The sequence below is a fragment of the Polypterus senegalus genome, chromosome 8 (assembly GCF_016835505.1).
Source record: "Polypterus senegalus isolate Bchr_013 chromosome 8, ASM1683550v1, whole genome shotgun sequence".
Taxonomy (NCBI): domain Eukaryota; kingdom Metazoa; phylum Chordata; class Cladistia; order Polypteriformes; family Polypteridae; genus Polypterus; species Polypterus senegalus.
Genome location: NC_053161.1, coordinates 107,990,563 through 108,016,530, shown reverse-complemented (window position 1 = coordinate 108,016,530; position 25,968 = coordinate 107,990,563).

Sequence of the window (25,968 nt, the reverse complement as noted above, 5' to 3'; positions counted from 1 at the left end):
AAAAGTGAAAGCACGCAAAGGGAAGATCAGACGCACGCCTCTCAGGCACATAAGCTGTCTCAGTGTGAAATGTTGCAAATGAAGGCCCTGTAACCCTCCTGGAAATGGCAAGGGGAAAAAAAGTAGTGCTTTTCCTCCAAATACCAAGCATGGAATTAGGAATACTACAATATCTCCTTTAATACCACTCAGGTTAGTTACACTAATTAGATTACTCTTTAGGAATCTACACATAGAGATTAAAACTATTTGCAAACTAAAGGTATTTTTTTTAACTCATGCCATTTCTTTTCAATTAACAGCCTCCAGGTATAGAAAGACACAAAAAATGAAGTCTTTTCTTAGAGATAAATCAATAAAGTACCATACCAGGAATAGCTGCCTTCCATATTCCCAGGATTCTCTTTAAATATTATCAGTTATGATGTACAGACAACAGGCTAATGATGACAGTTTCCTTTCAAATTGCATGTATTTCTATCCAAAACTGTGACATTCTGTAGAAAGTATTCTTTGAGGTTTCCCCCTAAGATACAAGGGTTCAAGTTATGAATTTTTGTATTTAAGAGGGGTTTCTAATAATACCCCTTTTTTCGTGTTACGAGGCATTTTCTTTGCAGTTATGAGAATCAATGTAGCATTTTCTATTGAGTGCTGCAGACAGCAGTCCAAAAGAAAGTTATGTGAAGCTGTGCAGACCATCATGTTATCAGTCTTTCATGAAACTAATTCTCCTGCCTCTTCTTCTCATTTGGGTTCTGGCCATCAACGTCTTGCCCTCAAGTTGTCCAATTACAAAGGAAGATAGAGAAGCACAATGCAGAACAATCCACAAAAGGATTTTGAAGAACTAGATGTATCTTCCACTTAACCTTTTCACACCACCCTTCATTCACTACCATAATCATCAGCCAACCCACAACAACAGTGCCACCACCCTCACCTTATCTCCTTGTTTACAGTGAGTGTCACATTACTGATGTTTGTTTTCCCTTATCGTTATTGAACAATTGCTGTTTTGCAGCTGCTTTTTAAAATGAAACTACAAACAGTCTGCAAATAAACAAAGAGCATCACATGTCTCCTTTGTTTGCAAATATAAGTGTAATACAGTAGCTCTGAATGAGCCGGTAATTTGTTTTATGGAATCATTAATTAGTGGAAAATGCATCTGGATTGAGTTTTGATAACTACCATTCACTGTTCAAGTGATTGTGTTCAGTTTAATGGAATTTGCTATTGTTTTAGGAAGAACAGGTGGAAGCTTTTGGGACAGGAATGCCTAGTTTTTTATTCTAATAAAATTAATGGTGAGTATGTTTTCAAATTACAAGAGCTCATGTTGCAATGTTTTTTTAAGGAAAGCATTCTTTGTCTGTTTTTTAACTGACTGTGGACACAGATGTTTATATTCTCCAGGGGTGCTGCTGACTGGAGTTTTTGTTTTCCTCTCCCCATTGTCATCTGGCCGTAGTTCAATGATAATCTTAACAGTGAGATATTGGTAAGTTCTCTTAATGTTAATCCATTTGGAACTGCTTTTTTTTTTTAAATGTGTGTTTAAACAAATGTGTCTTTATGTGTCTTCATTGTGTAATTAATAACTTGTAAAGTAGTAATTGCATTTCACCTGTGAACTTGTTACAGCATCCTGAGACTGCAATTAGTGAAGCACGTTATACAAAAATTAAACTTAACCAAATTAAACTATGTTCATAAAGAGAACAAGTCTGAACAGTAAACTGCAATAGGAGCCCACAGTGCTGAGTAGTAGGATATCCAACCATCCTTCTTTTCTGTAATCCTGTAATCTGCTTATCAATTTCAGGGTCACAGTAATGGACAAAAGATGAAAACCAACACTCTATGGTGTGCCAGTCTATTATAGGGTATCCACACTCACTCATATCCGCCCTGTTTAGAGTCACTAACTAATCTAAACTGCATGTTTTTGGATGCGACAGGAAAACCAGAACATCCAGAGGAAAATCAATCACTATAATAGTATAAGTGGTAGTAGTAGTAGCATTAGTAGTAGTGATATGTCACTAGTAGTATTAGCAGTAATAAAAGTAGTAATACCAGCATTAGTAGTAGTGGTATCTGAGTAGTAGTAATAAAAGGAGCAGTAGTAGCATTAGTAGTAGTGGTATGTGAGTAGTAATAGTAGTAGTAGAAGTAGTAGTAGCATTAGTAGTAGTGGTATCTGATTAGTAGCAGTAGTAGTAGAAGTAGTAGCAGTAACAATAGTAGTAGTGGTATGTGAGTTGATGTAGTAGCAGTAGTAGTGTTAGTAGTAGTGGTATCTAAGTAGCAGTAGTAGTAGTAGTAGTAGTAGTAGTAGTAGCAGTAGTAGTGTTAGCAGTAGCGGTACAACAACAACATTTATTTATATAGCACATTTTCATACAAAAAAATGTAGCTCAAAGTGCTTTACAAAATGAAGAATAGAAAAAAAGAAGACACAATAAAAAATAAAAATAAGTCAACATTAATTAACATAGAATAAGTAAGGTCCGATGGCCGGGGTGGACAGAAAAAACAAAAAAAAACCTCTAGACGGCTGGAGAAAAAAAAATAAAATCTGTAGGGATTCCAGACCAAGAGACCGCCCAGTCCCCTCTGGGCAAATATATAAATAATAAAAGCGGTATATAAGTATGTGCAATCTCCATGCAGGCAGTGCCCAGGAAAGAATATCAGACCAAGACTTTGGAGCTGTGAGACATTAGTGCTAACAACTACCCCACAATGTCAACCCTCAACACAAAATTCTGTATATACTTGAAAGTTGCAAAAATAGAAAGGACTCATGGCGACTGCACAACTGCAAAAACTAAAACTTTACCTGGAACATCACACAGAAGCCAGAGAAAGTGAAAAAAAAATTGGTTTAAAGTGGTTGCTTTGGGGGCCACGGGTAGAGGGCATGGAAGCCCAACCCTGTAGGGACCCGTGGTCACCGCCAGGGGGCACCCCAATGCCTTGCGGACCCTGGACCTCAGCACTTCCGGAAGTGCTGGGGGGAAGAGGAGCAGGGACACCCAGAGAGCTTAAAGGAGAACAGCCGGATCTTCCGCCACAATGGGGCGTGTCCAGGGAGGAGTGCCGGGAAACACCTGGAGCCTATCCAAATAAAAGGGGCCGTCTCCCTTCATTCAAGGCTGGAGTCGAGTGGAGGCAGGACAAGGCAGGAGAAGAGAGAGTGGAGGTGGCCCGAAGAAGAAGGCATTGTGTGGCCAGGACTTTGGGGGTTTGTGGTGCACTTTTAAAACTTGTAGATAATAGTGTAAATAAACGTGTGGTGGTGACTTGACAACATGTCTGCCTGTCTGTGCCCGGGCCACGTCCACATCTGGCGTAGTCGGAAGGATGCTCCGTCTGATGCAAGACAGGGACCTGAATTCAAAAATCTTGTTGTAGACGGCCCGGCGCAGCAGGGGACCCCACCAACGTGCCGCGGGAGTGGCGTGCACGCAGCCCCGCGGGTAAAAGTACCCCTCGGACCACCAGGGGTCCGCAGGAGAGCCATTTTCCCCAAGAACGGATCGACGGTGTGTGGAGCCGGACTGCAGCAGGCTCCTGTGGGTGCACCATTGCTAGAGGCGCCCGGGACAGCATCGCGTCTACGAAGGCCACGCTGAGGACGTTTCCTCGGTTGGACGGGACCCGGGAGGTGAGTTCCCTGCCTGTAGGCAGCTGGCCCTGGGGGGCCGGGCATGTGCTTTATTTCGTTGGCAGGGACAACCCGGATCCACGTCAGTGGCAGACGCATGCTGGTCGGCGGGGCTTCGACGGCACAGTGGTGCCTGCGGGAGCTGGTGAAAAGAAGCCGCTGCAGCTTCAGGAACAGCAAGGCTGCCGGCAAGCACGTCCCTGCCACAGGAGGGGAGCCAAAATGGCCGCGGACCAGAAGTCTCTCCCCCTAACAGGCACGCGGTTGGATGGTGTGTCTTGCGTGCCCGCCAATGACTGGAGAGAGGCGGGATGAAGGAATCTCCATCGCGTGCCGGGGGGGTATCCCGATTGGGCCGGAGGAAGAGGCCTACAGGAAGTTGCTGGCGTATGGGGCTGACAGACAGGTAGGCTCAGCATCGGTTAACTTCCTGTCTTTGCTGAAAACAGCTGTGATTCCAACGATCAGTATCAAGTAAGCAGTCCTCCGACAGTGGATGCAGCACAGGGGGCTGCGCGCACGGTGAGGGGAGAGACAGCGAGAGTGCTGGCAGGACACGGGCTGTTGAGTGCCCCAGGTCCTAGCTCCCTCCGCCCCGAGTCGGCAGCAGTCTCACGCCGCTTTACAGGGACGCAGACGGGAAGGAGGCTCTTTCTTTTTAATAAAGAGACTCAGACCGTCAGGGCGTCCCAGAGCGACAGGAGGAATCGGAGAGTGAATGCCGGTTCCTCCGATAGGAGGGGACGTGGTGCTGGGTGCACATGTCCGGGTGCTGGCCGCCCTCTGCGGGGGCAGAGGGAACCCTTGAGGTCAGCGGAGAGGAAAGGAGTGCAGGCGGTTCCGTCTGTTACAACGACAGGAGAGACACGGAACCCGCGAAAGGGGTGCTGAACAGGCAAATGCCGGGGTGCTGGATGGAGGGGGGAACGCTGCCTGTGCGTAGCACAGAGGGACGCCAGGGAAGGGTGACCAGGCAGCGGTTCTGCCCCTTTGTTTCTGTCTGTTTCAGGGCCGGACCCCGGACAAGCAGTAGGACCCACTTCGTTGGGGACCTGCCCTCTGGAGAGGGGTCGTTTGCTGGAAGAACTCTCTGCTGGCGTGCGGGTGCCGCCACGGCTGGAGGAGGCTACGAGGGAGTGAGTGGCTCCAACCAAAGGGGCGCGAAAACCTCGGAGGGGGTACCGGTAAGACAGGGGAGCGCAGCCTGTGCGAGGCACAGGAGGACACCAAGTGGTGGTGTCCAGGTGGCGTCTCCGCCCCTATCCCTGTTAGGCGAACAGGGCCGGACCTCAGCTGCCCAGGAGTAGGACCCGCTTCGGGGGTAAGCTGCCCTTGTGGGATGTGTCGCTCCTCCCGAGTGGTTTTCACTGGCTGTGGGACACTGTCAGGGATGCCAGGGGCAACGACCTGGCTGGGACGCCTTGAGGGACCGGAAGTGGGTCTATGCCGGCCCTGGATCACGTGGGGGCCGCCATCCTGGTTGATTTGGGGGCCACGGGTAGAGGGCATGGAAGCCCAACCCTGGAACCCATCCGGGGTGAAATAAAAGGTGCCGTCTCACTTCATTCGAGGCTGGAGTCGGGTGGAGACAGGACAAGGCAGGAGAAGAGAGAGTGGAGGCGGCCCGAAGAAGAAGGCATTGTGTGGCCAGGACTTTGGTGGTTTGTGGTGCACTTTTGAAACTTGTAGATAATAGTGTAAATAAACGTGTGGTGGTGACTTAACAACATGTCTGCCTGTCTGTGCCCGGGCCGCGTCCACAATATATATATATATATATAGCCTTATCTAAATATTTACTTTTTCTAATTTTTTTTATTTCCAGATCTATACTGACTTGACTGAAAGTTTTTGTTATATAATCAGTGGAATACTTGTAATTAAACTTTCCAATCTATGTTATATCAGCTTCATGTCTTTGGATTTTTAAAAAAGTCAACACATGATTTTCTCTGACACTGGTATTTAAATAAATAATTTCCCAAAACACAAAGCAATGCCCAAAAAAAAAAACATTTCAATACATTAAGAAATATATCTTGTCTCATTACTATATCAACTATACATATGCAACAAGGCACACCTTTTGCTGCCTGAAAGAAATAAGCTTAATATAACTCCAGAAGTTGATGAAAATCAAAATACAATATTTTTTTTATATTGATCCATCATTCCTTTTTATTGTCTCCACCCCCAGCACATCAACTATCAATTCACCAATCCAAAAACAGAATTTGCTTGAGCCCGCCCTTTCAAATTTCACATGTGAAATCGACAGTTTTCATTTCAAGGTATATTTCATTTTGTGTCTGGTGTCACCGAAATAAATAAATAAATAAATAAGTATACAATTAAATGAATTCAATAAGAAATAAGCAACAAAAAAGGAATTTCAGTAAATATTTATGTATGCTCTCATATCATAGTGCTTTTATTTATTTATTTATTTATTTTCACATTTCACAATGCATTTATTTACCTCAGAATTTATTTTTGTTCATTTCTTTTCTGTAATATTCTTCCATACTCGACAGCTATTAATTTTTTGCTGGAATGGAAACTGGCTATTGTAATGATCCATTAAGAGATGATAAAAAGAAGGTGACATAATATCCCTGGGACCTGATGCTTTCACCCCTGATGTCTTTTCTGTCTTTGGAATCGAGTAGTACCCCTTTAGATTCAGATGTTGAACTCTGCTGTTAACTTCCCCAAACTGAAACCCCTCAATTCATTTGGCCTTGATTCTCCTCTTACTATAACAAGATGTAGAATCATCTGACTGCCCCAATTATTGCCCAGTTTTCCTAATGAATTCTGATGAAAATTTGTTAGTAAAGCTCCTTACAAGCTCTCTGTAGCTAGTTAATCATAAAATAATTCACCCAGATCAAACTGCCTGTATCTGCTCCCTCTAGACATCAGACAACATTTGCCGCCATATACATATTAAGATGAAGCCTCCACTCTAACAAAACCTGCAGTTGTGCTTAGCATTTGATGCGAAGAAGGCTTTTGACTATACAAATTGCAAATTATTAGTGTATTCATTTCAGTAACACATTATATTATCCCTTATGGTTTTAGTTCTCACTAGCTCATGGAGCTGGTTAAATCCTCCCATTAACCTACCATCGTTATTCTCTATTAAATCCAATATGTCCCTCTCTGTTTTACCCTTCTCTTTCTAGAAATTAAAGTCGTATCTCCCTAGTTTGGAACAACTTCAACCCATACTCCTCACTTTTTGCACTGGTGGCGAGTCCATATATTATCTGCCATGGGCTGGTCGATGTTTTGAGACACTTGGTGGCATTAATGATAGCACCAGACTCGGATCTTTCCAATTATTAATATCCACATTCTCTTTTTCTTCTTCTTTCTGTCTTCTCACTCGATCAGCCTCTTAAAGCAAATTGAATCCTACCCTCTTCTGTCCTTCTTACCTCTTTATATCCTTTCTCTATTTGTTATCTCCAAAAATTTAAGCCAGTCCCATTCATATATGCAAGTCTACATAAGCAGTCCCCTAGACCTCTATCTGTACTTTCAGTCTGGCAACAGAATGTTCTGGAATGTTTATGGAAAGCTATATTTAAGAACATCTCTGTGTTATGTCCAGAATTTAACCCTATGTTTCTTTAAAAGTTTGTACATAGTTTTTACTAAAAGACAAGGCAGGATGGGTATAAAATAGGGTGTGGTGAACTGAGGGTTTGTGGGAAAAAGAAGGTTGGAAATAAAAGACAATAAGAAAACATTTGGGCAAAACCCGTGTGTGACGAGTTTTTGTGTCTGGATACAACATTTTGGCAGACGAGGATGGCTGAGTTCACGTTACCACCTCCTAACCCGTTCCTGACCATCCCAGGTGAGCCTCCGGTGCCCTGGCAGAGATGGATTGAGTCGTTCGAACTATATTTGGTAGCCCTTGATGTTCAGGATATGGCGGATGTTAGGAAGAGGGCTTTGTTGTTGCACTGTTTGGGAGTAGAGGGACAGCGCATTTTCTCCACGTTGCAACCGGACGCACCTACGTATGCAGCAGCAAAGGCAGCATTAGCGGCATATTTCAGCTCTGGTCGCAGTGTCCTTATGCATCGTTTTCATTTTCGTCAACGAGCACAACAGCCGGGTGAGTCGATAACTCAGTACGTCTCTGCTTTACATGAACTGGCGCGGCATTGTAATTTTGGAACCCTGCAAAACGAAATGATCCGCGATCAAATCATTGAGAAAACCAATTGCAATCAGCTGCGCGCTAGGTTACTGCTTGAACCCGATGACCTCACACTAGAGAAAACGGTGTCACTAGGAAAACAGACAGAAACCGCTGTTGCGGATGCGCAAAAGTTGCAAGGAGCGCACGCGGAGACTTCAAATCAAATCCCTGTGCACAAAGTCACAGCTGCGACTACATCGCAACGTTGTTCAAACTGTGGGTCAAATCAGCATAATACGAGGGCAGCCACATGCCCTGCACAAGGCCAGCGATGCCGCCGCTGTAATAAACTTAATCATTTCGCACGCTGGTGCCGGTCAGCTCTCGCACCTGTTACTGCAAGTGAGCCTGCACGGGAGTATCGGCGTGCTCACTTGCCAGAACCTATAAATTGGGTGCAGCGGAACACACCGTTCTTAAAACACCTCATCTGCATGTTGGGTGGTGTGGAAATCCCACTCCTACTAGATACTGGTGCTAGAGTGTCTCTTTTAAATAAAACCACGTTTGACAGGTTTTTTTCTCATGTACCTGTTAAACCTGCAGCTGTACAACTCACTGGCTATGATCAGTCTCCTATAAATGTCCTGGGTACAGTTATTTTGACTGTGAGTTACAAAGATAGAACCACTTCAGCAGTGTCTTTCCACATCACAGCAGGTGGAGCTAACATCATGGGGCTTGATCTTTTCCTTGCTTTAAGCTTTACAGTATCAGACTTTGAGGGTTGCCAAATTTTGCAAGTTGTGGACTCCTGGCTACAGAGGTTTCCAGCCTTATTCACAGGTCTTGGCTGTATCACTGGTTTTGTCCACAAGCCGATGATTAACACAGACATAGCCCCAGTGATTCAGCCCCTTCGTCGGATTCCGTTGGCACTATGTGAGGAGGTCTCTGCGGAGTTGGAAAGGTTGCAGGAGGCTGGCCTCATTGAGCCAGTTGATGCTTCACCTTGGATATCAAATCTTGTTATGGCACGGAGAAAGAATGGCAAAATTCGTTTGTGTGTGGATTTGAGGGAAGTTAATAAAGCCACAATTCCTGATAAATATCCATTGCCTACAACAGAGGAGCTCACAACGCAGTTCCAGGGCTCAGCCGTTTTCACTAAATTGGACCTTGCACAGGGTTATTTACAAGTGCCATTAGTCGGGATTTGACTGCTTTTGTTTCTCACTTGGGGGTTTTCAGGTTCACACGGATGGCTTTTGGATTAAGCTCTGCTCCAAGCTGTTTCCAAAAGATCATGTCACTACTACTGGCAAACATTCCTGGTGTGTCGATATATTTAGATGACATTGTGGTACATGGCCCCACACAAGAACAACATGATGTTCGTTTGCAGCAGGTACTGCACCGACTGGAGCAAAACCAGGCCACCTTAAATGTTGAAAAGTGTATTTTAGCGCTCCAGAAATTGACTTTGTGGGGCACAAACTTACGTGCAATGGCATCCAGCCCTTGCTGTCTAATGTGGATGCTATACTGGCCTTGCCGGAGCCTAAATCAACTACTGAGTTGGCCTCATTTTTGGGTATGGCAAATTACTACCTTCGTTTTCTACCACATTATGCTGACAAAACAGCACCATTGAGGGCCCTTTTGAAAAAGGATGCTACATGTGTTTGGACTGCTGCTTGTACACAGGCAATTCATGACATCAAACAACAGCTCACAAGGCCACCGACACTAGCTCATTTCAGCCTAGCTGCCCCCACTCTGGTCACATGTGATGCCTCAGCTGTGGCATTGGGTGCTGTTCTATCCCAGATAGTTGATGGTGTGGAGCGCCCAGTTACTTTTGCCTCCCGTGCCCTCACAGAAGCTGAACAGAAGTACTCTGTGGGAGAGAGAGAAGCGCTAGCTTGCTTGTGGGCCTGTGAATGTTGGCATATTTATCTTTATGGCCGGCATTTTACCTTGCGCACTGACCACCAGGCATTAACCGCTCTTCTGGGCAAGGGGGGTTCAGGTCACAAGCCACTCCGGCTCCTCCGGTGGGCAGATCGGTTAAACCAGTACAACTTTAAACTACAGTTCACACCTGGCTATGAAAATACAGTTGCTGATTTACTTTCTAGGGCTGTTTCCGTATCCCTGCCTGTGGGTGTGGTCTCAGAGGAGGAGAGTGCCTGGATTCACACGCTGCAGGAAGCACTTAAGGGCACAGTAGCCATAGAGGAACTACGTTAGGCCTCCTGTGAGGATGAACTACTCTGTCTGATACAAAAATATACTGTGGAGGGATGGCCAAAGTTGTGGAGCCAGCACTTCTTCCCTTTTATCGGGTGCGAGATGAACTTTCTTGTTGGGATGAAGTATGTGCAGCAAGGGGCCACCGAACCTTAATTCCTGAATCTCTCCGGGCAAGAGTACTCCACATGGCCCATGAGGGCCATTTGGGAATTGTGAAAGTAAAACAACGCTGCAGGGACACGGTATGGTGGCCAAACATTGATCGTGATGTGGAACTGCTGGTGAAAGACTGCTCAGCGTGTTTAGCGAGTGGCAAGACAATGAGGCCCACACCAGCTCCTTTGAGACCTGTGGCATGGCCGGCATCCCCTTGGGAACACTTAGAAATAGATATTTGTGGGGAACTCCATGGGGCTCCGGCTCATGCAAGGTACCTTTTGGTTGTGCATGACTTGTATTCAAAATGGCCTGAGGCCATCATGCTGAGCTCCACCACGACACACTCTATCATACGTTCTCTAAGCCACCTTTTCAGTCAGTGGGGTTTGCCAAGTGTTATTACAACAGACAACGGACCCCAGTTTTCATCAGCAGTGTTTACTTCTTTTCTCAAAGACAATGGTATTAAACACATCAAAACAGCAGTGTATCACCCTGAAGCTAATGGTGGGGTGGAACGCCTGAACCGTAGACTGAAAGAGGGCATCAGAGTATACTTAATGGAAGGAAGGATTTTTGATGATGCTCTCCATCTAACTCTGTTGCACACACAAGCTTCCATGCATGCTACTACAGGTGTCTCCCCTGCTTCTTTAATGATAGGCCGAGAACTAAAATTGCCTTTAACGCGACTAGCACCAAAATCCAAACCTGGTTATGGGGCACAGATGCCCACAAAAGCAGCTCAAAAGGTACTACAGTCACAGTATCAAATGAAACATAATTATGACAGGGCCAAACATGCAAAGTCACCCAGACTGGCTGTTTCAGATTGGGTAAGGGTAAAGCATGCAAATCGCAAGAACAAGCTACAGTCTTACTGGTCAGATCCCATTCAAATTTTAAGGCAACTGGGTCCTTCCACTTTCCAGCTTACAGATGGGTCACGTTGGCATGCTAATCGTCTTTGTGCAGTGCCACCACCTTCATCAGCCAGCACTACACTTTCGGAGACTTCGGTCCTCACTTGGCAGTGCCCCACAACAGAAGCTACATCTTTGGGGTTATCTTCCCAGACCTTTCCTGTTTCTTCACAAACTTATCATCGACCGCAAAGGGCACGGGTTCCCCCACATTGGCTCAGTGATTATGTAACAGAAGGTTAAGGAGGAAAGGGGGGAAAATGTTATGTCCAGAATTTAACCCTATGTTTCTTTAAAAGTTTGTACATAGTTTTTACTAAAAGACAAGGCAGGATGGGTATAAAATAGGGTGTGGTGAACTGAGGGTTTGTGGGAAAAAGAAGGTTGGAAATAAAAGACAATAAGAAAACATTTGGGCAAAACCCGTGTGTGACGAGTTTTTGTGTCTGGATACAACACTCTGCACCTTCTAAAAATCCAAATTATTAGCCTCTTCAGTTTGAATTAGTATATCGTCTGTACCTCACTGCTTATTAACTTTATACTATGCATTTAGTGGCTGAACCTATCTGTTTCTTGAGACACTTTTCTTCATTTGTTTTGGGATTTTCTCTCAGTTTCTGTTTTTTCTCTGATTATTCTGATTGTTCTGTGTTCACTCTATTCATTATCCAGTTTAGTAATACAATTCATCTTTAGGACCCCTCTACTTTTATAATTACTTTTATACAGCAGAGCTTACTTTGTCTGCAAAACTAATCTTGTTGGAATTCTCTGTATCCTCTCTTTGTAAATTTCTGGAAATCCTTTTACAACAATCTAGTCTTAATTAAACTTTTACCAGTGCAAAACAGTGTATCATCTGGTTTCAACATATAGAAGTTGCAAGTTGCTCTGCATTTACTGAGGGGTAGATTGAATAGTGGTTCACACTGCATTCCTAATTTTAATCTTAATTCTTCCCTTTAGTGTTTCTTCTTTTTACTTTCATGCTTGCTGTGCTTGTCATACTTCTCACCCTGATCTACGTAAGTATCAATTATTTTCAACCCTTAAAGGAATTTTCTACCCAAAAATTATAACTTTTTTTATCTGTTACTTACCCTGTGTTGTTTGTAGTAATGGCCAAAAAAAAATTTCAATGTCATGTTTTTATGGATGATGAAGATCAAAAGGTTTACCTCACAATGGGATTACAGAGGGACAGACGCAGAACAAACAGCAAACAATGTCAAAATGTCTATGAAAGAAATCAATTTATTTCTGTTACATAATCTATATATCAGATATTCAGTCGTAGGCACAAAACACCCTAAATAAAACATGTCTGGAAAATCCTCTTGTGATGTTCTGGACACAGTGCTCAAACCAAAAATGATCTTTTGAATTGAAGACACACCTCTCCCTCATTCATTGGTCAGCAGTCCTGTCCAGTCATAGTTCTTTCATTGTCAGTCATGGTGCTTCATTTTGGAATTGCAGAGCGTGGGCTGACAGAGGTGTACAATTATGAAAGCAAAGTGAGTGAAAACATCATGAGGTGGGAAAGTATGCCACGTATTTGTGCATTTCCAACATGCTTCAACAAGCAAAAGGTTAATTAAACAATGGAATCCCTTTTAACAGTTTAAGGTGGGGTGGGTTGTTAGCCATGAGGGGTTTGCGTTTGCTTGTTTTTATTGCTGCCTTATCCACAACTGTATTTTTTTTCTTACTGAAGTCCAATAAAAATCTAACCACAATAAAAAAAAAATCATAGGGTTTGCTACAGAAGTTAGCATATTTAATGTATATATTGCACTACTGCTAAACATATATCAAAAGAAGGAAACAGAAACATGCAAACACCTCTAAAGTTAAGTTCATTTCACTATTGTGTTACTGATAAATGTGTCTACATGTGTCTTGTTTATAATGCACCCAAAACCAAATACCAACTGTCTGGCACATTTTGTATTTTATGATACCATTCCTCAACATTTATGCTCACCACTTCTTTATTTATTTTATTTTTTTTTTGCCCACATGCACTTCAGGCCCAACCTAGAAAATAAATAGAAAATGAAGAAATGGATAATTATTTATTTTCTGAAAATATGAAAAATACTGTAAATGCTAGCCAGATGTTCATTTAAAGCCATACTGTATAAATGTTTATATTTACAATGATTACAAAACCAAAAAGCAAAAGCTTTCCATATCAGTTATAATTCCAAACCTAAGAAATAATATTTAATAAGCTTTTTGTAATAAACTCAGTGAGTACATAACCATGCAATACTGAGTAGTTAAATGATAAATTATCCAGTTATTAAGACACTGGATAAAAAAATGTCAGGATGGCTACATTTCTCATACGTCAAAACACGCACTGCAGAATTATCTTTAATCATTGTAGTAAGTGCATAATCAGATAATAGCAAGGCGTTACATGACAGCAGTAATATACATTTATCTCAATTAAAAGACCAGTAGTTACAAAATCCTTGGAATTATTACATTTCCCAGAACAGGGAATCACACACTTTTATAGAGGTGCAGTCTGCAGGAGGAACAATGTATTTCAGGAGCAACTGATGGTGGGCGAAAAATTATTTTTATTTTTTTTATGAAAATAATAAATATAAAAGAGAAAAGAAACTGTGTAAAATATAGTTTCTTAAACTATGATTCACCACCCATTCTGTGTCTTTCAAACTCGTGACTCACCATTATATTCAAAAAGAAAGGTTTGTGTATGGTTTGTAAAAAGTTTCACAAGCAGTTTAAGTGATCAAAATTGCTCCCATCTGGCCATCAGCAGTAATTCTCCTAGGGGGACTACAACCTGGGATTATTGTCGATGGCAATCCTGGGTCTCAAAGACACTAAAAAGGGAAAGATTAAATCACAAGAAAAGAAAGTTTAAGAAAAACAGGTGTAAAATTCAGTGAATATTATAAAATCAAATCACTACTAGGTACTAATGGCAATATCTGTCTAATAAGTGTATAGTTACAGTTAGTGTTGGGTAAGTTACTTTTAAATAGTAATACATTAAATATTACATATGATCAAAAATATTGCGCTTTAATAAGTAGTATATTATATTACATAGTATTTTACTTTTGTTCTTTAAAATAAAACAGTATATCACTATAATTACCAAAGCTTACGAGAGAACTCGTAAATCCGGCCCACCTTAAATCCACTCGCACGTCTCCATTTAGCGTCTTTTGTCTTGTAAATGAGTTGATAATCCCAAGCAGCAAGCAGCCTTCTATACCATCCCCCCCACCGCCGGAGAAACTGCAAAAACCTCTCCCAACTGAAGCCTTGTTATTAGTGAGTCAGGTACCTAGGCTAAAAAAATATATTGTTATTCGGAACACATGTATTTCACGTGTATTCCGTGTCTACAAAAGATCTGTGTAAGTGTAGGATGACAGGAAATGTTGCACACATTCCTAAAAGACAAACTTTTTCCATGTTTTAGTACTAACAACAAAATTTTGACATGAAGTGTATAATGTGTGAAGACTGAAGTCCAAATATCAAATAAGCACTTTCCAAAAAGTATAACAGAACAAATGCCCTTTTTTCCCCCAAGACAATAACCAAAGATAAAGAAATCAGGTTAGTGTTGCTTGTTATACCTGGTATCCCAATTTCTTGGGTAGCCCTGTGATTAGAGCTGCTGACTCCTATTCAGAAGGCCCTGGGTTCGAGTCTTAATGTGTCCCAAACTAAACATTTCGAGTAGTGTGCTGTTCTTATTGTTACTATTATATAATAAAAAATACATTTGATTTGAGTCTGTAACCGCCACTGTAAATGTATGGTACTTGTAAGGGTTAGAGGTATTTTAATTCAGTTTTATGCTCTCAGTCGTGTTCACGCTCACTATGATCTGATACTTAAGTCTTCAAATAAAGACGAGCTATAACAGAGGAGAACACAGATCGGAGAAAGAGAACAAAAACCCTTCCTGCAAGAAGTGTTCACTCACATATAAAAACAATACAGCTGCACCAGGCGTAAAGGCGAAAGATGGCACTGTTTGGATACAGGACGAAGTCCGCTGTCATCCTGCCAATCACCTTTCCTTCAAAGAAACAGCACGGCTTACAGAGCTCTCCAACGTATCCTACAAAGTCCTGTTTGTGATTATGTTTTGTGATGGTCTTTACATAAGAAGCATTTATATGTTACTTATATAAAAGCCAGAACGAATGTTACTTATTTTGATTTATTTACTTATGTTCCTACACCGTAAAGTCACAAGTAGACTGCAGAGCTTCCTCTGTTTGATCGACAAGGGCATGCTCACAAATTACACGTGTAATGCCACAGAAAATGCCTGCTGACACTTTAGTACGCAAGCAATGGTACGAGAATGCAGTTAGACTTTTTTTTGGGCATACACACCATCCACATCTAAACATTAGCGTGAAGAGTCGCCCGCGTACTGAAGAGTCTCGGAAAGTCTTTCTCCTGTGGGAATTGAATTGAATTGAATGCACACACACAGTTAAACACACAATAGCAAGTATGTGTGCTTTTAATATTATTTGCAGCTAGGCTATAAATGAAAAAAGGCATGTATTTTTAGTTATTAGGCATAAATTAAATGAACACTGTTGAACTCTAGTACACAAAGGGGTCCATATTTTTTATGCTAAACACAACTAATTTATAACTGGCACTGTTATAATGTTATTTTAATGTTAAAAATATACAGTATACCTTTAAGTACTGTATATATATATATATATATATACACACTATATATATATATATATATATATATATATATAAAAATATATATACTGTATATATATATAGTCACACATGTGCACATGGGAGGCAGCTAAATGGCTCAAAACAAGGTAATTCCCGATGAGACCAGGGCATGGCAGAGTGCACTAATCCTTTCTCTTGTTTCCTCGCAGACAAATGCGGGAAATTCCGCCTGGCTCCCAGAAAGATGTCACTTTGGGTTCCACCTCCCAAGAAGTCTTAGCCCAATGAGCTTATTTCCAGTTCCGGTCCCAAGATCCCTGCTCTTCCTGCCAACCAACTATATATCTGCCATGTTTACTGACCTGAGCAACTTCGTTTTGGATCCTTGTCCATTTTCTCAATCTTTTCTCACAATCTGCTGCCAATTCTCAAATATATGGGAGGCTCCCCCAAACCTCTTTGTGTGTCAGGTCTTGATTATTTACCACTATATATATCTATACATACTTTTAACTTTTAATTATCTGGCATGTTTCCTACATTTTGCCGTTGAATGATGATAAAAAAGAAGCAAAAAAATATAATTATATATATAATATATATATATAATAAGTTCACATTTTCTGAAATATTAGGTACCTGTGTGTTATTTTTGAAACAAATGAAAATTTCATCTCATAAGAAGCAATCTTTCAAAACTAATTTCTGAAAGATGATTTCTCTTTGGAGTTAGCATGAGTCTTTCGTACCTGAACAGTCTTTTGACAGGAGTTCTAGAATTGATGGTATATTGTATCTTAAGAAAACATTTCTAATTACTGGAAATCAAGGGAGGCTTTCTACACTGTTTTCAGATAATCCAAGATTCCCACATCCACTGAACTGGTGAAATCCTCTGGTTCTAAATCAAACGCAAAAAAGTCAGTCAGAGCAACAAGCTTAGTGTCCTGAATTGACCTCAGTGGAATGTCTTCACCAAGGAAAAGGCACTCTGTAGTTAGAAGAGTGTTTTATTAAGTCACTTTTACATTGTCCTTGACCTATCTCAGTTTAACACTAGAATTACCAAAGCCTACGAAAAATCTTTGCACCTCTCCATCAGCATCATTTGTCTTGTAAATGTGCCGATCAAGACAAGCAGCAAGCAGCCTACTATTCCATCTCCCCATGTCTGAAGAATGTGTGCAAAGTTCTCCCAGTTCCGGCCTTCATTATCTGGGAGTGAAGTGCTGGAGTTTAAGAGGGGAAATAATAGATCATTATTTGGAACACATGCATTTCATGTGTGTTCCGTTTTTATAATAATCTGGTAAACACATCGTTACACGACAAAATGTAGACATAAACTATATAATGTGTGAAGCTTGAAGTCCAAAGATCAAATAAATACTTTCACAAAAGGTTCAAGTATCATGCAACAAATGATTTGTATTAAAGAGTCTCCAGTTCAAATACAAGGTTACAGCTACTACAAGGGCATTTTTAGTCCTTAAAGTGATGGAGAATTGTGTTTTCACAATGTTAACAATAACATCATCTAGTGGTGCTGTCATCGGTGACAGGAAAGACTTCAAAGCCATGGTTCTGTCCATTAAAATGTCTAAAGTTGGTTGCAGAACCACACAGTAACAGTTAACCTTTTCTTGCACGATGTCCAGTGTAATCGAAAGGGGTTTAAGTATCATACCATACAGTATTTGTTCAAGAATGTAACCTCTCTGTCATTATAGCTTTTCATGCTGAGCTTAATACAAACAATGCACAATAGGGATTTCTGTTATTCTGGCTACTGCATCATAAAAGGTGTTCCATTGCGAGTCTGCTGGAACTATGAATTTATGCTCTGATATTTCTTGTTACCATTTGGCAGCATCAGGTTGACATATACAGTACCTCCTGTTTGTGAGTTTATTGATAATCATTTCTCAATGTCACTACTTGAAATCAGGTTAAGTGTGTTGTGTGTGATACACATCCCTGATGCAGGGGTAGCTCAACCTGGGTTGCAAACTGTTTATTTGCTGATAGCACCTCTTGCATATTAATGAAAGTATCATCAGAATCTGACACTTCCTTATCTGATTCAAAATCAATGGGCTTGTGAAAGACATTAAAAGCTTTAACAAAATTAGAGCCATTATCAATTACAGTAGGAGTTATTTTATTATACAGTACATATGAGGTGTGTACCTGTTCAATTTGAGTAGCAATCGCATTTTAGGTGTGGAGGCTCCGAATGTACCTGCAAGCAATGGCAACTTAGCGGTAATACATAAAAACTGGACAATGGAGAATGGGCTGTTGCTGTTTGCTCCACAATTTTGTGAATATTTTATGGTGGCATAATATAACAGTAAAAGATTAGCGCATACTGAATGCTGTAGTTAACACTGGGGGAAAAACAAAATCAGTGCAAACTTTAAGCAGTTTGTAAAAAAGGGTAATATTATTACTTTTCAGGTCAACATAACTGTAATAGTATTACTTATTTTACAAAAAAAAAAGTGTCATATTACACCAGACACAGAAACATATTATTATTACATCTGGGAAATGACATCCTTCACATTTTCTATAGTGATGGTCAGTACAACTTTCTATGCTGTGGTGTGCTGAGCTGTTACCATCACTTTAAGAAAGGCCCACCAAATTAACAAGCTAATTAAAAGAACAAGCTCAGGTTTGGGGTTCACACTGGAACCCCTGAAGGTAGTAGCAAAGGAGAGAATGAAAACCAAACTTAGTGCCATCATGAACAATGCTGCACATCCTCTGTCTGACACACTGTTGTGATGTGAAATTTTGCATACAAGTTGATAAATATTTTGTATGTCTTTATTTGTAATTTAAGCAAAGCAATGTAATATTAGTGTTACATTAGTGAGAAGCATTGATGTTTACCCCTTCCTTTTAGGAATGGGTCTCTTTGAATTTTACGACAGAGTTGGGTGGGAAGTGCCTTAAACAATTTTGGCTAATGTTTCTCTGAAGTCTCTCAGTTGCCCCTCATAGGAAAGTCAGGCTGCCTAACTGGCAAACTTTAGCTCAACAAATGGTTTTGAGGGTGGCAGGTATGAAGATGTTCTATCCCCACATTGGTCTGAAGTATGGCTGTTTGGAACTCGCTTGTATCAGAAGCCTTTAAGTACCATGACATCCTATTGGCTCTAGGGATTAGATAGAAAATCTATAAATTTGCTCACTCCCTCACTCTCTCTCTCTCTTACCAAATTGATGCATGAAATGAAAAGGACAACACAAAGAAGAGCACAGCTCGGCAGCCATATTGAGACAGGTATGTGGCCTGTTCTGAAGAAAGCTGACCACAAATGAGGACGTAACTAGAGATATTTTAAGTAACTAACAAGTCAGTGTGCCACCTGAAACTACACATCACCATTTATCAGGTTGTATGGTTGCCAATATTCAAATGTACTTTGCATATTGTTTTTATTTATAAATATTATCAATAGTGCATTGTTTAACTTGTAACTTAACTCCTGCTTGTCTTTTACTACACCTAATTGCCTGAGGTTATACATGTACAGTAGAAGGGAAGGTGGGGAGAAGTTATATTGTACGTACAATACCTTATATAAAGTGGTAAGTCTGTGAGATTTGAGGCATTCTGACAAAGACTACATATTAATAATACAAAAGGGGAAAGTAGAGTAATATATTTCTGTACCAAGACAAAGCACACACTAACACTGAGGAGTTTCAGCCATCAGATTATTCAGCAGAAGTGTGTCAAGAAACAATAATGGGGGTCCTTTATAACAACAGCAAAACATCTGCATAATGCCTAAGTCTGACTGTGACTGCCAAGTCAGAAGTTTTCTTTACTTTCTTTTTAAAATGTTCTTCTTTTTGGTCGCTCTGGTGTGTGTTGAACATTATTTTTAAACTTTGCTTTTATATGCATTTCTTTGTCCTTTTTTCTTTATGCTATTGAATGTATTTTCATAAATGTGTGTTACAATGTACATGATTTATATATTTTATAGTATTTTTGTCCATTGGATATTTTCTTTCAATACAACGTAAGTATACACTTTGTATACATATATTGCCATTAGTAACTTATACTCATTTGGTAATATAATATTCACTGTATTTCACTTGGTTTCTTTTTCCTTTGTTCTTTTATTTACACAATATGTAGACATTATTCTAGGTCTATGTTTTCTTCTGAATTCTCCTGCTTATTCTGTGTAGCACATCCTCTCTCCATGACACGCTAACAATGAGTACGTCCAGCTCATAAATTATTCAGCGTGTGAGTGTGACAGGAAACACTACTGGGGCTCTTTTATACCAACAGCAATATGTCTGCATAATGCCTCACTGTGACTTGGCCTGGGACTTCCAGTCCTTTTTAGTCATTCTGGTGTGTTCAGACAATCGTGAGTGTATCTATCTGAAAAGCTTTTATAAAAAGCCACATTTCTTGCTGGGGACAAATAAAGTTCTATGTATATTGTTGATTTAGCCATAGTAAGCTGGTTAACCTCAATATATTGTTTGAATTTCCACATTTTTACATGTTTAATGTGGTCACGTGCTTTAGCCTATGATGTCCTCTTTCCCTGACAGAAGCCCAAAGATGTGGTTAAGACTATCAGATATTTATTGGAGTCAAAAGTTTGGACATGCCCAGAAATTTTAATGCTTTTGCTAGAAATTGATATTCTTTTTTTTAATCAAGATACCATTTAATTGATTTAAAAATATAGACAAGACATTATTAGTGTTTCTTATGGTTATTACTTCTTGAAATGGCTGATTTTTAATTAATTATTCACATTTCACTTCAAAGCTCCATTCTCAGCAGCCATTCCTTAAGGGTCCTAGTGGAGTCATTCCTTTAGCGTCCTAATAGTAAACTCTGTTAGCTTATTCTTAATTAGTTATGTTAAAACGCTAATTAGGTATTACTTTAGAAAACCTTTGTAATTGCATTAGCATTACACAAACCTGTTATTCTGTTATTGCAAGGTATTGCTAAAGTTCAGTTCTGGCTTAAAAAATGGCCCAAATGAAAGAGCTTTCTCAAGAAACATGTCAGTTCAATGTCAAGATTTTTCTGACATGTACCACCCTGTCATGTATAATCATAGTTTTGTACATAATGTGCATTTTTCATTAATAGTACAAGACAGGACAAAGAAAGAAACCATATTGATTTCTTTGCCTTATAATCAAGTATTTCTGAAAATGATTAGTAGATTGATGCTATTCTTTTGGACCTGTGTCTTGTTAATCATAACTTTTTGTGCTCTGCTAACTTGAAAGTATTCATTTTCCAAGGCATTCTTTTGAAAAACAGAGGATAACTATTACCCATATACATCAAAGGACTGGTTAATATATTTAATATATTAAAAATATATTGTTTCATTTTCTATTTTAATAGTATGCATTGTGGTTCAGTTGTGATTCTTCAGACATCCAAAGGAGAATTTTAGTTCAGGGTGGCACGGTGGTGCAGTGGTAGCACTGCTGCCTCAAAGTAAGGAGACCCAGGTTCGCTTCCCAGGACCTCCCTGCATGGAGTTTGCATGTTCTCCCCGTGTCTGTGTGGGTTTCCTCTGGGTCCTCTGGTTTCCTCCCACACTCCAAAGACATGCAGGTTAGGTGGATTGGTGATCCTAAATTGTCCCTGGTTTGTGGGTGTGTGTGTGCCCTGCGATGGGCTGGCGTCCTGCCCGGTGTTTGTTCCTGCCTTGTGCCCTGTGTTGGCTGGGATTGGCTCCAGCAGACCCCCGTGACCCTGTGTTAGGATATAGCGGGTTGGATAATGGATGGATGGATGGATTTTAATTCACCTTATCAAGAAGTCTAAACTGCTGAGTGTTGTGGCACACACAGAAACACAAATAAACATCATAAAAAGAAAGATGTGAGGGGTGCTGGGAATCCAAAGAGGAGTTCCTGGTTTTGACTTCTGACACTCACTGGTCACTACAGCCTGCAGACTAGACAGAATGAGGGAGTTCAGGGAAGACAGGAGATGAGCTCCTCCACGTCAAAATCCTCCTGGCTGCAGGGGAAGAGGACAGATGGTAAGTATTATATCCTCAACATCCTACCCCGGTGTCCCTGCTAAATCAATTCAATTCAGGAGTTTTTGGTATTGCACTCTTTACTAAGAACACGAGCAGTGCACTGTGACAAGTTCACAAGTAGATACAAACACAAACTATACACACTTCTAATTACATGGTAAGCGCACATAAAGGTACAGATTTGTTGAAACAAATAGGTAAGCAAGTAGTTTGAAATTGATTAACATAAATGGAGCCCAGCAATAGTTGTTCATTAATTGATTGTTGAACTATTAATCTTCTAAGACTTGTGACACGCCAATGCATATGACAGCAATTAACAAACACATATCAAAACGTTTAAAATTTTTTTTTAAAAATTCGAAAAAATAAATTCAAAATTAAAAAAAAAAATTGCTTCTCAACTTTAGGAAACAGACCTGTCAATCTTCCATATCCAGCCACAACTACTTCCTATCTCCCAATTAAATCGATCTATATAAACCCAGTACAATGATCACATTCCCGATTGCATATATGGGAACATACATACTAATAGAAGAAATACCACTCATTTGTATATAACTGGCTAATACAGAAGCGGCAAATGTCAGAAAAAATGTGGTGTAATACAGTAAGAGTAGAAAGATGTAGTCACTGAGTGAGGGGGCATCCATTCTGTTTGCTGTGTTGCAACATTTAGGAGTGTCTCAAAAGGCATCGTGATTGCAATCATAAAGACTTTAAAAGAAAATACTTACTAAAAGCTGCTGACATGTCTCTTAAAACACATTTCATTGAGATGACAGATCTACAGGCAGCTGGCTGTTATTTTAGAGCTCAGCATTCAAATATTGTAGAAGACCTGTGGAAACAAATCAGAGGACAATATCTTTGCTTTCCTGAATGCTAGCTTTGAGTCAATTTTTGGGTAAATGTATACTTGCAAGGACAATTTTTTCTGTCATGTGTTGAAGTGTACTTATTCTTCACAAAACATGTTCCTACTTATATTTTTTTCTCATTTCAGATTACATGGGGTTAGCCACGTTAGGATAGTTGCCAAACGTTTGTATACGCAATTGAAATAGCATTTGATTACTTAACATTTTTCAAACTATACTTTTTAGCATAGTCTACTATAACTGTGGAGTGCATAGTTCTGCAGTTTGTATTACTGACGTTAGGATTCTAATCCTGGCAAGTTCACTGTCTTCTAGGAAATATCCAAGACCACCCTGATTTAAGATTTTTTTTTCTTTTATTGTGTAGTTTTAGTCTAATATGAATTTGCTCTGTCCTGTCTCCTTTTCTCTTCACTCTGTTAAGCCCAGTCTATAAATATAAGACCAGGTCATGTGGAATTCTCACATGATTCTGCACTTTTGGAGTGTATGGGAGTCAGGTGGAAAGGTTTGTTTTTGGTGCAAAGAGAATTGTCTGCCTTTTAAAATCAGCAAAACCAAGGAACTGGTTATTGACTTTGGCCATACCAAAGAGCCTCTACAGTATGTCCAGTCACTATACGAGTGTACATAGAGGTGGTCCACTCCTACAAATACTTGGGGGTCAACATTAATGACAGGTTGGACTGGTCTCTGGTTTTTTTACATTTCTCTGGTATAATGGCTAATCTTAACATTTTTTCATGGAATGAAAGAGACACTGTCTACCTTTCAGAAGAGACTAAGTGTTAACAGTCTTTTATAGACATATCATCTTTCATCTAATGATACGCAGTGCACTACATCCAAGTGTTATCTTTTAGTTGCTTTATCTTCCACCCCTTAGAGCAGTGTCATGATTTTAGTTAGGTGGACATTACAGTTTAATATTTTTGCGTTTGGTGATGATGATGAGGATAGGTTCTGGTACTGTTTGGTTCAGCTGGGTGACAGGAAACGACTCGATTTAGGCCTCCACATTGCATAGAAATATATATATTTTTTATATTGGTAAAATTATTTTTTTATTTCATGTTTTTGATTTTATTGTCCCACATTTTGATAAAGGCCCCGAGCATATTCCTTTCACCTTTTCTACTCTGGCCAAATTTGTTTAAAATTCTGATTCTTTTCAATACTTGAACCCATCTGTGAAAAATGTTCTTTTTTTCTACATGTCATAAATCTCTCTTTATAATGGACATTTTTAATGCATCCTTACCAATGACCTCTTTGTTGGATCACAGATTTTCTACATTAAACCTCTACCTTCAATTTCTGTCCACCAGGCCTGTACATTGGTGATTTATCACTTCTCTATTACAATGCACAGAACAACTCTCTACAAAACTGTGTGAATTTATCAAGGTATCGTGGGTTCACAGCTGACTACTAACAGTTGCCACAGTACAAAATGTACAACCAGAAATGGATCATAGTGTGAATTCATGATCAGACATTTGGCATAATTGGCAGGTTTTGCACTGTGGATGGATGAAATGTAATGGCAGAGCTACACAGAATGGTGGTAGCTGAGTGAGGCAGAGAACACAGCTAACATCACCAGGAAGCAACCTGCTTGTAGTTCTTTCAGGCAGCCTCTGCATGCCCAAGAATAAGAGTTCTTCGATTGCCCTAGCTGCAGAGAAACTGCCTCTGAGGGCTTTTGTAAATGAGATGTCATAAGTTTGCAACATGTCAGACCCTCTTCATTCGTTGTTGTTTTGCTGTGGATAATCATTATCAGATGTCACACATTATTAATATGGATCATTCCTAAGCTACACCTGCAGAGCTGTTTTCAAAGATGTCAAGAAGGCATTTGACAGACTAGACTGGCATTATTTTTGGCAAGCTGTGAAGGTGATAGGCTTGGGTGACCCCTTCAATAATATGATCAAGACATTATATTCAACACCAGTGGATCAGTTCTTTCTAATTAAGACTGATCTTGCCTTTTTCTCATCTGCAGTGGAGAAAGACAGATCTTTCACTAGAGCTGCTTGCGGCACTCTTACGTGATTCTCAGCTGTTTCCCCCTATAAATGTTTACAATTCATCTCACAAAATATATCTGTATGCTGATGTTATTTTTTTTATTTCTTGGGAATTCTCAGATGATATTCCTTGTGATTTAAACCTGTTTTATAAGTATGAACTCTCTGGCTACACTATAAATTGGAGTAAGTCAGCCCATCTCATTTTAGATTTCTCTAATGGATCATCTGTTCCCCGCTCTGTCTTAGTGTAAGGTCCTTTAATTAAAAACTTGGACATTTCTACTGCCCCCACTTTCAGCTATATCACTATGTTAAAGTTTTGCTGTGCTTTGGTCCACATAATTCTCACTTGGGAATGGTCACACTGCCTGCTCTTCAGTTCTCACCCCTTACTTTTCAACAACAACAATAACAACATTTATTTATATAGCACATTTTCATACAAAAAGTAGCTCAAAGTGCTTTACATAATGAAGAATATTAATAGAAAAATAAAAGACACAGTAAGAAAATAAAATAAGTCAACATTAATTAACATAGAATAAGTAAGGTCCAATGGCCAGGGTGGACAGAAAAAAAAAAAAAAAAAAACTCTGTAGGGATTCCAGACCATTAGACTGCCCAGTCCCCTCTGGGCATTCTACCTAACATAAATGAAACAGTTTGGATTTAGGGTTCTCATGGAAGGACTTGATGATGATGGTCACATAGACGTCTGCCTTTTAATCCATCCATCATTGTTGGAGCATCATGATGCTTTGAGTGGGAGGTGGTGGCGCAGGCCACCACCTCAAAGAAACTGGAAAAAGAAACAGAAGAGAGAGTAGGGGTCAGTATGGATTTTAGAGCCACCATGAATAGTTATTATGAAGAATTGAACATACAGAGTATCAGGATTAAGTTAGATAGATAGATAGATACTTTAAAGTGAAGTTATAAAAAGGCCATGTTAAAGTAATGTGTTTTCAGCAGTGTTTTAAAGTGCTCTACTGTATCAGCCTGGCGAATTCCTATTGGCAGGCTATTCCAGATTTTAGGTGCATAGCAGCAGAAGGCCGCCTCACCACTTCTTTTAAGTT